The following is a 13,585-nucleotide window of genomic DNA, read 5'->3' as shown; positions in this document are numbered from 1 at the left end:
ATCTCTTCCTGTATTTTTGATTTCATATGTATAATTTTTTATTTTAAAATATTACCCAGTAAAGTCATTCTCCAGAGACTACAAAGGGAAATAATTCTTTTGGAATCTGACATTTGAAATCAAGCAGTTCTTATACAGAGTTCCCAAATGGAAACCAGTCCTGAAACACTTCACAGTTACATAGGAGAAAAAAACTATGACAGATAACACTGACTCAGCCCTGTGACTGGCTCCCCAAACCTCTGGCTCTGTCCCTGAACTTATTACTTAAGAGAACAACCAAGTGTTTGTTGACAAGTCATGATGGCATCTGGGTGCAAATTAAAAGACACTAGTAAGAGGGCATATATGAATTTTATTTTTAGCGCTGATCCTTGGAGAACAGGCTATTTAATAGAGGATAGTTGATATCTGCTTGTGTGTGTATGTCACATGGTGCGTGTGTATGTGTGTGTGTATGTGTGTGTGTATGTTTGTGTATTTTGAGACAGGGTTTTTCTGTGTAGCCTTAGCTGCCCTCTGCCCTAGACTCACTTTGTAGACCAGGCTGGCCTCAAAGTCACAGAGATCCACCTACCTACCACTGCCTCCCAAGTGATAGGATTATAGGCATGAGCCACCACACTTGGCTATTATATATTATGTATCCATTTTGATACTTGTTACCAGTAATAATGTTCTTTAAGTGTAAACAGAGTGTAGAGTCCCATCATTAACAAATGTTAAGGACTGGCAAATTCTCCTAAAATAACAAATAACTGTATTTTCAAATATTTTCCCCATTTTCTCTTTGCATCTGCCTTAACTGAGCATTGACAGTATCATGCCCCCCAGATCTGTGGACAGGAAGCCCCATGTGCAGGATCAAATGGTCAAGGTCAAGTGGTGGGGCCCGCTGATACAGCAATGAAGATCAAAACGAAAGCACAAAGCTTCCTCTGTGGAGCAGGGCTCAGTATACTAAGTGGGCAGAATATGCCCAAGCCTATACCTTCCCATCTCTGTTCCATTTGTTGTTATGTCCTGATTGTTGTCCTGACTTTGTTATAAGTCACCGGTGACGCTGAAAACTTAGAAGTGTTTATCCAGGAACACACAGAAATTTAAACTTGTATTTGTTTGGGGAAAACATTTTTATGGACATTTATGAAAACCAGAGCAAGTCCCTGGACATATGCCTTGACCTAAATTGGAGGTTGAGCTTGTCGCCCACTCCTTAAGCTATCCAGTGCCATCAGACGTAGACCCTTGCCAGTGCCTTTATATTCTGAGCCCATCCACACTCCAGCAGTGACAACATGCTCCGTCCAAGCCCTTCTTACCAGTGGCTACTTCTGCACAGAGGAACAATTATTCCACTTTTGTTACTACTGATAACCAAGTCCCGCTTGTGAACTTTGGGATTTTCGACTTTGAAACCAGTAAGGGCACATCTCTCACCCCAGTTCCCCAGATAGCATTACTCAGATACAAGCTTTCAAAGTCGTGTCTGAGTTTGTGGTTGCCAGAATAGAAATGAAGTCGGCTTCGGTTGAAACAGAAAATAATCTTTGGCAGAAGATATGAGATACTTTACAGAGTTGATATAAATGCTAGAGGATTTGGTTGGAAATAGACGGGAAAGCAGGCAGCAGCTGCGGTGGGCTGAATAGCTGTATGTCCCTAAAAGCCAAATACTGAAGCCCTAAGTGACCAGGGCCTTTAGGGGAAAAAAATACAAGGTTAAAAGAAGCTATAAGGGAGGGGCCCTGGTTCTAATCTGATAAGTGACCTTATAAAAAAGAAGGGCACTGTGTATCTCTTCCTTTCCATGTGCAACACTCCAAGGGAAGACCATGTGAGGGCACAGTGAGGGAGCAGCTGTCTGCAATGCAGGAACAGAGCCCTACCCAGGCTCTAAGTTGACCAGCTACTTGAGCGTGGTCTTCCCAGCCTCCAGAACCATGAACAAATAAACTTCTGTCGCTTCAGCTGTCTAGCCCATGATGTTTATCATGACAATCTGAGCAGACTGACTGAAAGCGCCCGGTGACCCAGTGAACCTGCCTGGCTAGAAGCCCTGACCTTCCTCACACAGGCTTCCTTACACACCTTTGTGCTCAGAATTTAAACTCTGCTGTCACCGCTGCCTTGCAAGCTTCTAACTTCCCCTGTTCTTTTTCCGGTGCCTCCTTGAGACTTGAAGAGCCATCAGGAAGCCCATGAGGTAGGCCTGAGTTATGAGCCCCACGTCAGCAATGAGAGGCAACGCAGAGAAGGACCCCACACATTGTCCTCCCCACATTCAGCTTCCACAATGTCTGGCCAGGCTGGGACTCCACTTTGATCTACTGGAAAGCTCCTCTCCAAAACACGGCATTTAGATACTGGGTAGCTAAAAGAATATATAATATATATAGAAAAAATAACCTCTGTGGTGTAAGTAAAGAAAAAGAGAGACGGTCAGCAAAATAATATTTATTAAGTGTGCAGTACTCTCATACACATTATGAGACCAGAATGTTGCTGTAGAATTTCCTCACCTTATAAATCAAGAGTGCAGAGAGAACTCGGGTCCTTTATTTTGTCTGCAGCTGTCTGTAATACTACTGGTTGTCGAGGAAAATGTATTAAGTAAACAACCGTCGTCCATTCTTTACTTTTAGGCAGTTTCTGCTAGCGTGCTCCATTCATCTTGGATAGCAATCTTCAGCCTCCTAAGGGCCCAGCTTTCCACTCTTCTCCCTCATTTCACAGCCCAGTGTACGGGGACAGATGTGGGGCTTGCGTGGCCCTACATCCTACACAGAGGTAGGGACGATAGGAAGGAGTCTGCCTTGGGCTGGTCCTTTGCCGACATCTGCTGCTCTTCATCAGACTGGACACTGGCGTCCAGAGGGCGGTACCCTCTGACACAACCTGGACCTGGCGAAAAGGCCATCTTTTTTGGCATGGCTTGTCAATGGGTCTAGGGAGCATTAGTCATTCATCTCTTGATGACTGGGTCCCTTCCTGGCTTCCACCACTTCCAGCCTCTATTTGATGCCCTGTGTTCTACACAGCCCCTGACCTAGAAGTCTACCTACTGCGGCCATGGTTCTCACCCTTCCTAACGCTGTGACGTTCCTCATGTTGTGGTGACCCCAACCAGAAAATTGGCTGCTACTTCGTAACTGTAATTTTCTACTTTTAGGAATTGGAATGTAAATGTCTGATATGTGACACACACACACACACACACACACACACACACACAGACACACACACAGACACACACACTCGTTCCCCAAAGGGGTCACAATCCATAGGTTGAGAATTGCTATACAATGGGTTTTCGAGATGCAGTTTTTAAGAAGGGAGTTAAAATTTACCTTAGTGTTCTATTTTCATTCTTCTGTTTACAATCCTAGTCTCCTTACTGGCATTTGAGTACCCTAGGAGGTTCAAAATGAGGAGTATTACATTCAGACAAATGAAGAAACATACAAATAATTTTCAAACATAACCTCACTTCACACCAAAATGAAAAAAAAAGATTATATATAATAGTATAGTATAGTATAGATTATATACAATTAAACACTAATTTAATTATACATATTAATTAAACATGTATGTATATATGAGAGGAGAAAATAGTAGTAGTGACTATTATAGAAGGTTAGGGGTGATTTTGTTTCCTGAAGAATAATAGTTCACAAGCTACTTGACTCAAGAAGCCGGCAGTGGCCCCACCTCTAGCATGGGAACATGTCATGTTCCGGCCACCCCACACACTTATTTAAACTCTCCAGAAATTATAGAATTAATATTTAGCAAATACAAATTCAGTAAAACTTCTCAAGATTTGATAAGAACATTAAGAATCGGTGGTCTAATTCACAGCCATCCCTTTCCTCCTCACTCCAGGTTCAGCTCTAAGGGAGCTCCTGCTCACACAGACAAAGCAAAGCATTCAGCTGCCCCACCTCTGCCCACCCACCCCATTGCAGGGCTAGGATGTATCCCTGAGAACAGCGGGATCCTGACATTTCTCATTCTTCCTTTGCTACTGTGGAAGAGGCTATGTTCCAAGCAAGTGTGGGTGGGAGGCAAAGCTCTCTCCTGCAGCCCTGCCTTGACAGGCAGGATGGAAGCCTTCATCTTAAGACTATGAAGACCCCAGCTGCAGTCACACCAACTTTTCTAGAAGTGTAGTTCTGTATTTTGGCTCAGGGGGAAAACAGAAGGAAGGCAAGCTGGGAGACCAGAGATTGTTCCAGCTCACCATACCAACAACACCACATTCTTAAAATAAAAAATTTAACCCAGAGCAAAGTATTTCATTGCCACACACCCAAAGTCTAGACTCTAGACCATTGGCTCAATGATTGTATTGAAGAAAAAGTGGGTGTGAAGGAAGAGTGGGGCAGCTCTCCTAAAGAGACTGACTTCAATTGCATCAGAATAAGAGGGTTCCATAGTAAGCACACCCACAAAATCAAAGTCAGGTGTCATGTAAAGGAGACTGGTGGGTTAGACAAAGAGGCTAAAACAAAGCTTAAGAAAGGAGTAGAATTTACTTTAGTATTCTGTTTTCACTCTTCTACTTAAAATTCTAGTCTCCTTACTTGCATGTGAGTGCCCTAAAAGGTGTGGTGAAGCATGCCTTTAAAAGCAGCCCTCAGGAGGCAGAGGCAGGCGTGGAATGTCTCTATGACTTCAAGGCCAGTCTGGTCTACATGGAGAGTTCCAGGCCAGCCAGGGCTACATAGAGAAACTCTGTCTGTCTCAAACAAACAAACAAGTAAACAAACAAAAGGGCTAAATCATAAATCAGCTCATTTTCTAGGAAAAAAAAACCTGGGAAAGAGACAACTAAGAGAATCCCTCCTAGGGTGAAAATGAACCCTGAAGCCTGGCTTAGAAAACTCCTGTAATGAGTCAAAATTTAGTGGTGATGCCTGTGGCCCTGGGCATGCTTTAAAATAATGGAGCGAACAGTTAGTAGTACAAGTAGACAGTTGATATGGTCTGGGAAAGAGACTGCCAAAAAGATTACAGGTGAGCACCTGCTGGGATCTGTGTCCTTTGAGGAGAACTATTTGAAGGTTCGAGGGGTAGGGTAGAACAGGTTCTATCAAAACCATCTATTCACAGACAGACTAGTCCACAGAATTGCCACATTATCGGACCTAGGATCCCAAGTAGCTTCTGAAGAAACTAGAAAGCCTGACAAGGAGAAAAATAGGCTACAGAAGTGTTTGTGATAACAACCAGGTGGGCTTAGCAAAGGTGTGTGTGTGTGTGTGTGTGTGTGTGTGTGTGTGTGTGTGTGTACGAGCGCACACACACACACTTTCAAATAACTAAAGGAAATAATTCTTAAGTAAGTAGATATTATTGATATATGTAATCAGACAGATAGTAGTAAATCCCTGTGCATGTTATCAGAATTCTAGAAGGCTAGGTAAGAGAAACAGGAGTAGAAAATATTAAAAGAAAAAAAAAACAAGATGGAGGGCTGAAGAGGTAGTAAAGTATGCAGGATGCACAACCCACACTGGGTAATCCCAACTCTGAGTGAGACAGGCCACTGGGGCTCACTGGGCAATCAGACTAGCCTACATGGCGAGTTCCAGGACAGTGAAAAAGAGAAGGGGGCATAGATGAAGGGAGGAAAGGAGCGAGAGAGAGCAGGAGGAGGGAGGGAGGGAGGGAGGGAGGGAGGGAGGAAGAAGATGGTTAGTAGCTGGAGACCAACCTCAGGAGTAGTTTTCTGCCCTACTCTCTCTCTCTCTCTCTCTCTCTCTCTCTCTCTCTCTCTCTCTCTCTCTCTCTCTCCCTCCCTCTCTTTTACACTCACTCACACACACACACACCTGTGTCCACATAGACATGAACACACAAACACTCACTCATTCACACCTGTGTCCACATAGACATGAACACACAAACACTCACTCATTCACACCTGTGTCCACATAGACATGAACACACATGCACACACACACTCACACACTCACACACTCTAACACACACTCATTCACATACCCACACACCCACACTCACACACACACTCGCACAAACACCTTCGTCCACATAGACATGAACACACACACGCTAACACACACAAGGTAAAAAAATCAAAAAATCATAACAATAGGTGGAAGCATTTCAGGTTTTCTGAGTCACTTTATAAACCACAAGAGTCAACGGGTTGCCAAGAGGACAAACAAAGTTCTAGAGACAGATCACGACAGGAATGTGAAAAGCAAAACCACAAGAAGCAGGAGCTGGAATGAGTGTTCACCTAAAGAGGAAGAAGCCCTGAGAGGGGTCGTCTCTGGCCATTATGAGAAGCAATGATGACAGAAAGGCCACCATGGAAAACAGTCAGAGAAAATACCTGTCACCCAAAAACTATGACGTAACAAAGCTGTTTGAAAAGTGGAGGGGAGACAAGGATACCCACAAATAATCACCAAGGCTGTTCACTGACACAGACCCATTTTACAGGAGCTATTAATGAGCAGATGTTGAGGAACAGCTCCCTGGTAGAGTGTTTTATTAAACACTGGTGCTAGCCTCAGGGGCACCAAAGCTACATACATAAAATAAAAACACTAGAGGACAGCCTCCTGGCTGAGAGCAAGTGCTCCTGGACAAGCTAAGTGTACAGAGGAAAAACAAAGAAGGCATGTCGACTGTAGAAATTGGTTTTTCCTAAGTTCTGATTTAAAAAGCAGCTGTGTAAACGCAGTATCTGTATTTGTGCTGTTGGACCAATAATATGTAGAAATACAATCTACTTTCTAAAAGCTGCACGAAGGAGGTGGGTGGGAGCCAAGCTGTATTTAACTAAGGAAATGACTCCAGGAGGCAATCTGGAGCCCCGGGAACAAAATAAGAGAGACAGAAGTGGGAACAATGAATGTTAAATAACAAAGGCTCTAAGTACATAATTGCTCTCCTTTCTTCTCCAAACTTCTCAAAAATATGTAAGATTCCTAGAAAGTAACAATTATAAATGCATCCCTGAGTTTGTAACAGTTGTAGATATACTGTGTATATAATAATAGCATTAAAAGGGGACAAAGGGAACAGACATATACGGGAATAACATTCCTATATTTCATTAGAATTATGCTAATAGGAATTTGAAGTTATAATGTACATAGTAAGCTTTAAGGCAACCACTGTGATAATAGCTCAAAATAATAGTGAAAAGTCACTTAAAATTAACATGCTACATTAGAGAATATTCACTTAATGTAAGAAATAATAGTGGGACAAAAAAAAAATCACACAACCCACAGAAAACACAAAGTGTCAAGTCCATGTTGCTATAGTACATTGGAGAGTGGTGAGATGGGGAAGAATAATGACTCACAGGGCCCCTCTGGGAGAAAATACAAATGCACACGAGCAAATGTATGTGTAAATTCAAGCAAAGAAAGTGGGTTATAGACAGAGGAGAAAACACAGTGATCTCTGAAGAGATGTCAAAGGAGTGGACTACAATGCCAGGAAAATAATGCTTTGGTAGGAAAAAAAATATTGCTAAAGCATTGGAGGGAAATTGACCAAAACCCTTAAGAGGACAGAGCATACAACATCCATGATGTGGTACGAAGAATCTTTGAAAATGATGCTATGAGTCAACCTGAACAGAAACATCTTCAGAGTCAAGTCAAACAACCAAATCATTACTGCTTCTGGACTGAGAAAGATTCTGAGACTTGATCCTACTAGCTTAAGGCAACTTGATATCTAGCTTAAGGCAACCCTCACACCATGAGGTGAGAAACAAGCATGTTTATTAGTGTGGTGGTTTGAACAGCTATGGCCCCCGTGGAGTCAAGTGTTTGGATGTTTGGCCATAAGGAGTGGCACTATTGGGAGGTGTGGCCTTGTTGGAGGAAGTGTGTCACTGTGGGGGCGGACTTCGATGTCTTCTATGCTCAAGCTATGCAGTTTCCTTCTGCTGCCTTTGATTTTGATCAAGATGTAGAACTGTCAGCTCTCGCTCTAGCACCATGTCTGCCTGGACACTGCCATGCTTCCCACCATGATGCTATTAGACTAGATCTCGAAAACTGTCAGCCAGCCCCAATTACATGTTTCCCCTTTATAAGAATTGCCTTGGCCATGGTGTTTCTTCACAGCAACAAAAGCCTAACTAAAACAATTAGCAAACATTGTTTTGAACTAGTGTTTTGCATTGACAGAGTTTACAATATTTATACTTTATTAAAAGGAGATAGTGGATGAATTTTTAACAATTTGCTTTTAGAAAGCTCCCAGTGTCTACTGTTTTACTTTTCTAATCGTTTGCCAGCTACACCATACTGACTAGCATTAAAAACTGTTAATGAAAAGGCATCTTATAGACTGAGGATGTTAAGGAAATGAAGAAGCAATTAGGACATAATGGAATGCAAAAATAATGGAAGGCACACAAACACAATAAATAAAAAATATTTAACAAAAAGGCAGACAAGATGGGTATGGGTAGATACAGCTACCAAACCTGATGACTTGAGCTGCATCCCCAAGACCCACAGAGAAGAAGAGGATTTATTGTACACATATCACACACACATGCAGTGGCTCATTCTGTCATTCTCATTCCCCCCCCTCTCTTCCCCCCCTCTGTCACTCTCTCTCACACACATTAGTAGATAAACAAAATGTAATTTTTAAAGTGTCCTTAAGTATAGGAAGTGATGACGACTTTAGAAGTAGAAAGAAAAGAAGGCTTAGCTCTCCGGCATAAAACAAGACAGAAAGTTGTGACCAATAAGGAGTCAAGGACTTGGACAGTGGGCCAGTGGTTTGTGTGGCCCTCTTTCAGGCAGTCAAACACTTCAATCTGAAACATCTCATTGAGAAACTGGCTCTGTGATAATAACACAAGGGAGAAATGCCCACTGTGCCCTGGTTCTCCAGAACAAGAAGCTTCCCTAAGAGCACTTGCTTTCAAACTTTTCTTTAAATATAGAATTGAAGAAAACCTAGTAGGCAAAAATTCCTGGCCAGTATTTCTTTTTGGATGTAACTGACTTATTACTATTGCTAAAGAGGGGGAAGGGCATCTTTTGTATTTGCAGCATCCTCGGATGGGTTAGAGCATAACAAAGCAAAGTGTTCATCCCCTGCATACGAGCTGCCCCGGAGAACTAGAATCCGGGAGGATGGCACCACAGGTGCGCATGCGCCTTCTCAGAAGGCTCAGTTTCCCCACTCATCCTTTACTGGGAGTGAAGCGGGTAGCTGGACCTTTGCTTGTTTCACTCCTGCTCTCCTCAGCTAATCTGGAGCCCAGGATGAAAAGAGTAGTGTTATTAACTTGAGTCCTAATAAACCCAACATCTGGTACATATCCTGGAAATCTAACTGAAGCCTCCCTCAGAGGGAGAGAGTTGTACCAACTGACCATCCTTCCTGTCCACATCATAGCCAATGTTTCTTCCTCATAAAGGCCAGCTAGGGAGATGCTCCTGCCTTCCTGTCACTCTATGTCTCTAACCTAGTCTGTAGTCCAGACTCCCTGAGATGAGCAAGGCTTATCTCAATGGTAAATTTGGAAAATTAAGCTGGCATTTTTTTTTTCAGAACACTTCTGATGTCCCCTTAGGAGAACCACAGCACCCAGAAGGAGTGCACAGTACCTTCTCTCCACCAAGAGTTATAATTAAGACTCCAGAAGAAGGGAGGCCCGCCTCTCCCTTGCCTGTGGGTGGATGTCTACATCAAGTAAACAACACTTCCATCCCTCTCTCCCAGCAGGCAACAGTTCTTTACTCCCACCTCCTATTTTTTACTTTGCTTTTATTTCTCACTTAGGTACTTATTCACTTAAGAATAACAATAAATATTATGTATAAGTCCTGAAGAGATGAACATTATGAAGATCATATTAATAGCTCTAGGCAATTAGACAGTAAGAGAACCTGAGACTGAGGGCAGTAGTTTCCACACTAGGTACAGGAAAAGCCTATATGGAGGTAGAACTCAAGTTCAGAATAGAGTTAGTAACGAAGGCTCTGATACTGACTTCTCCATTCAGGTGTGCCAGTGCTGGGTACGGAGAGGAAGGGCTGACCAACCGCATGGATCACAAAGCAGCTGGGCAGAGGAGACAGCCAGGGAGATAGATGCTCCACTTAGTGTTCGGTCTCAAAGGAACCAAAACTAAATCCTGAGTGCTCTTACAGACACAAAGACTGCAATGAGGTTTTCTGTAGACTTGTCAGCATAGGATTCCAGTTTTGATACCAAGTTAGAGGAATCTGTTGCAGGAAAACGTATATGGGACTGTGCCTTCCTTTTAAATAATAACAGCTGGAGGACTCGGGAGAACAGCTGGACTTTTCCAAAATCTAAAATTTGTAGTGTGAAATAGTCTGTGAGATTATTTCCCTGTGGTTAATGGAGTGAGTGGGCATTTTCACCATGAATGTGGCATATTGAAGAGTCAAGCCTCCCCCCTCACTGTGGTGTGTGTGTGTGTGTGTGTGTGTGTGTGTGTGTGTGTGTGTGGTGTGTGTGTGTGTGTGGTGTGTGTGTGTGTGGTGTGTGTGTGGTGTGTGTGTGTGTGTGTGTGTGTGTGTGTGTGTGTGTGGTGTGTGGTGTGTGTGTGTGTGGTGTGTGTGTGGTGTGTGTGTGTGTGTGTGTGTGTGTGTGTGTGTGTGTGTGTGGTGTGTGTGGTGTGTGTGTGTGTGGTGTGTGTGTGTGTGGTGTGTGTGTGTGTGTGTGGTGTGTGTGTGTGTGTGTGTGTGTGTGTGTGTGTGTGTGTGTGATGAGAAGCACCATGGTGTGGTGGTTTTAAGGAACTGAGACTGGCCTCTAAATTGCCTCTATCTAGTGTCACATGGCAGCCTCTGGTGGCCCAGTTACATTTCCTGACTGAGCAGTTTGAGTCAGGAATGTCTCTATGCATAGAGCACACCTAGATAATAAAGGTTTCAGGAAACAGAGATTATGAAATGTATCTGAGTTTGTCATTTATTAGCTGTTCTGTGGGTAAGAATTGCCTCAGGCATTGCTGGTTGGATAATGACCACTGGCTCCCTTGGTTTTCTTGTAAGATCACATTGGTGTCTATTTTCCTCTTTTCTTGAGACCATTAAAAATACCCCTGCCTTCCTATCTGATACACTAAGTTCTCTACTTCCAAGAGGAGCTGCTTTGATTTGTTTATTAAGACAAAGTTTGTGTCGCCTGTCAGTTCTTTTGGTAAAGACATATCATGAGGATAAAATGGAAAAAAGATAGGAAAGTGCCTTTCCAGAACCTGTTATTTCAGAGATAGGGAGTGTGTGGCTGTGTGGAAGACAGAGGGAATGTATGTATATTAACATCCCGTCCAGAAATAGACCAAAAGTCTGATAGAAAATGGCAGTCCTCTTCACACTAAGGAGTGTGGGGAAAAAGGGGGCTGAATACGAGCCACATTTGCCCAAGTGTTTCTATCAAGTACCTAGCTAGAAAGCTGGACCAGCTACTTCCTCTGCCCTCTCAGTTTGTGCACAGTGGTCCTCAGCTGGGCCTCTTTGCAGGACCAAACAACATCCATCATTGTCAGATGTTCTCAGCACGCGGTGATGCGAGTCGTTGTGGAGATCGTTGGGTGGGCTCACAGTGATGTACCTCCAGTCACTTTACTCAACACGTCAGCTTAGGTAAATGTCTGTTCATCTGGGACCATTTGTTTCTTACCCGGCTTTAATATAAGCCAGATCTCGAGACTCAAGTGCTATGTTGAACATGACCTTAGCTAGCGATGGAGACACGTGAGGAAGTGGGGGGAGGGAGTGTTCCTTTCCCACTCTTCCAGTGACAACACACTAAAGAGCAGTGCCCCACACTCGCCCTGTTTAGGTAATCCTTGGCTTGGCATGTTTGGGTAAGAAAATGAAAGGTTTGCCTACATAGCTGAGATCTCTCGTCACGTTAGGTCGTCTGACGCCTATTTGTATGTTGGGATCATGTTATTTGGTTTTGGTTAGGCATGAAAGTGTTCTGTGGTCTCCTCTTTTAGTTTTTTCAAGGCCTTCTGACTTTTGGAAAATTGAGTGACTTCATCCCTGTCTGGTTTCCTAGCAAAATCTTGTATTTTTTACTCAAATTACTTGATCAATTAGCCATGTCAGCTGCCCAAAATGTACCTTTTTATTAATGACGCCTTTTATCAATTCATTGGAATTAGAAATTGCAACTCTGGTCTGAGGCTGGTAACATCTTGCAATAATTTACAAATGTTACTTTTTCAAAATGCACCCAATTGCTCATTCGTGAACTTGCTGGATGTGTCCTTGTGTGAGAAATGCCATTTGTATTATTATTAGTTTTGACAAACTGGATTAGATCTTGGCTATTGTTAAGTGGTTCTCTCTGCCCTCAAATCTACTGAGAGACACAGCTTTTTTAATGAATTTAATTAAAACTGCATGTGGTTTGCAGGCTTCTCCCCAGTCACTTTGCCATTTTCCTGACCAAATACAGTTGCTACTAGTGTGTTGTGTTTTATGTGGGAGTCTCCTGAGTCTGCTAGCCGCCCCATGGTGGTTCATGTGGAACGACATGGTGGTGACATATTAAATTCTAAAAACTTTCTTCTCCTAAAGTGAGGCTTGTTTACACTAAGTAATGTATGCATAAATGTGTTAAGTATGTTTGTTGAGGCTCTGAGAGACATGAGTTGTATTTCAACACCAGAAGTATATTGGCAGCGAAGAGTTCTACAAAATTCAAGCCTGGCAGCAGGATCTGGGGGTCTGTATTATTCTTTGAAGTATGAAAAAAAATCAGACCTTCGTGGAATTTCTTCTGGAAGTTCAGTTCAGCTGGGCAACCACTGTCATTGGTTCTTCCCTAACAAACAAGAATTGCATGTCAAGATGGCTCCCAGGATCAATCTTAAACAGTCTTGAAAGGCATCAGTAACAGATCTGTGTAGCCTAGGCTTTTTAATAAAGACACCTAATTCATTTCTGGAAAATGTTTGCTTAATAAAACTTTAGAGATGGAATCAAGGAAGACCTCTAACGGAACAGTCTCAAATTCTGATTCTGAGAAATGGTTTTCATTGGGAATGGCAGGAAAGTGTGTGTGTGTGTGTGTGTGTGTGTGTGTGTGTGTGTGTGTGTATGGGGGAGGGGGGAATTCATGTGCATAGGTGTGTTTATGCATAAATGAGGACAGAGGTCTCTGTCATGTGTCTTTCTCAGATGTTCCCTACTTTATCTTTGAGACAGTCTTTTGATTTTGGGGCTCACTGATTGGCTATACCAGTCAGCTAGCAAGCCCCAGGGGTTCTTCTTTTACCCCTCCCGAGTGCTGGGGTCATGGGTGCACCCTGTCACACTTGGCTTTGTATGTAGGTTCTGGGAATCAGAACTCAAGTTTCCATGCTTAGCCATCATACACTTTACCAGTTGAACCATGTGCCCAGCTCCCTGCTTTTAGGGTTCTTGTTGTACTGCTTCTTGTTGTTGTCGTTCCTTAATTTATTTATTTGTATTTTATGTACATTGGTGTTTGGATTGCATATATGTCTGTATGAGGGTGTTGGATCCTTTGTAACAAGAGTTACAGACCGGGATTTGGACCCGGGTCCTCT

The 13,585-nt window shown here is 43.0% G+C and overlaps 1 protein-coding gene and 1 long non-coding RNA gene across 5 annotated transcripts in view; one reads left to right on the top strand and one right to left on the bottom strand.

The window, feature by feature from the left end:
• DYNC1I1 (dynein cytoplasmic 1 intermediate chain 1) overlaps nt 1-13,585 on the top strand; it is a 290,036-nt gene that overhangs the window by 80,281 nt on the left and 196,170 nt on the right. The gene's annotated exons all lie outside the window — the stretch shown is intronic.
• LOC311599133 lies at nt 2,492-13,058 on the bottom strand. Its single transcript, XR_014779771.1, has 3 exons — nt 12,777-13,058; nt 3,351-3,413; nt 2,492-2,904 (listed from the first exon to the last, which is right to left on the bottom strand). It is a non-coding gene; the product is annotated as an uncharacterized lncRNA (long non-coding RNA).

Source organism: Acomys minous (genome assembly GCF_964271855.1).
Source record: "Acomys minous genome assembly, chromosome: 6".
Taxonomy (NCBI): domain Eukaryota; kingdom Metazoa; phylum Chordata; class Mammalia; order Rodentia; family Muridae; genus Acomys; species Acomys minous.
The sequence above is the reverse complement of the archived record's forward strand: the minus strand, read 5'-3'. Positions and strand labels throughout refer to the sequence as shown.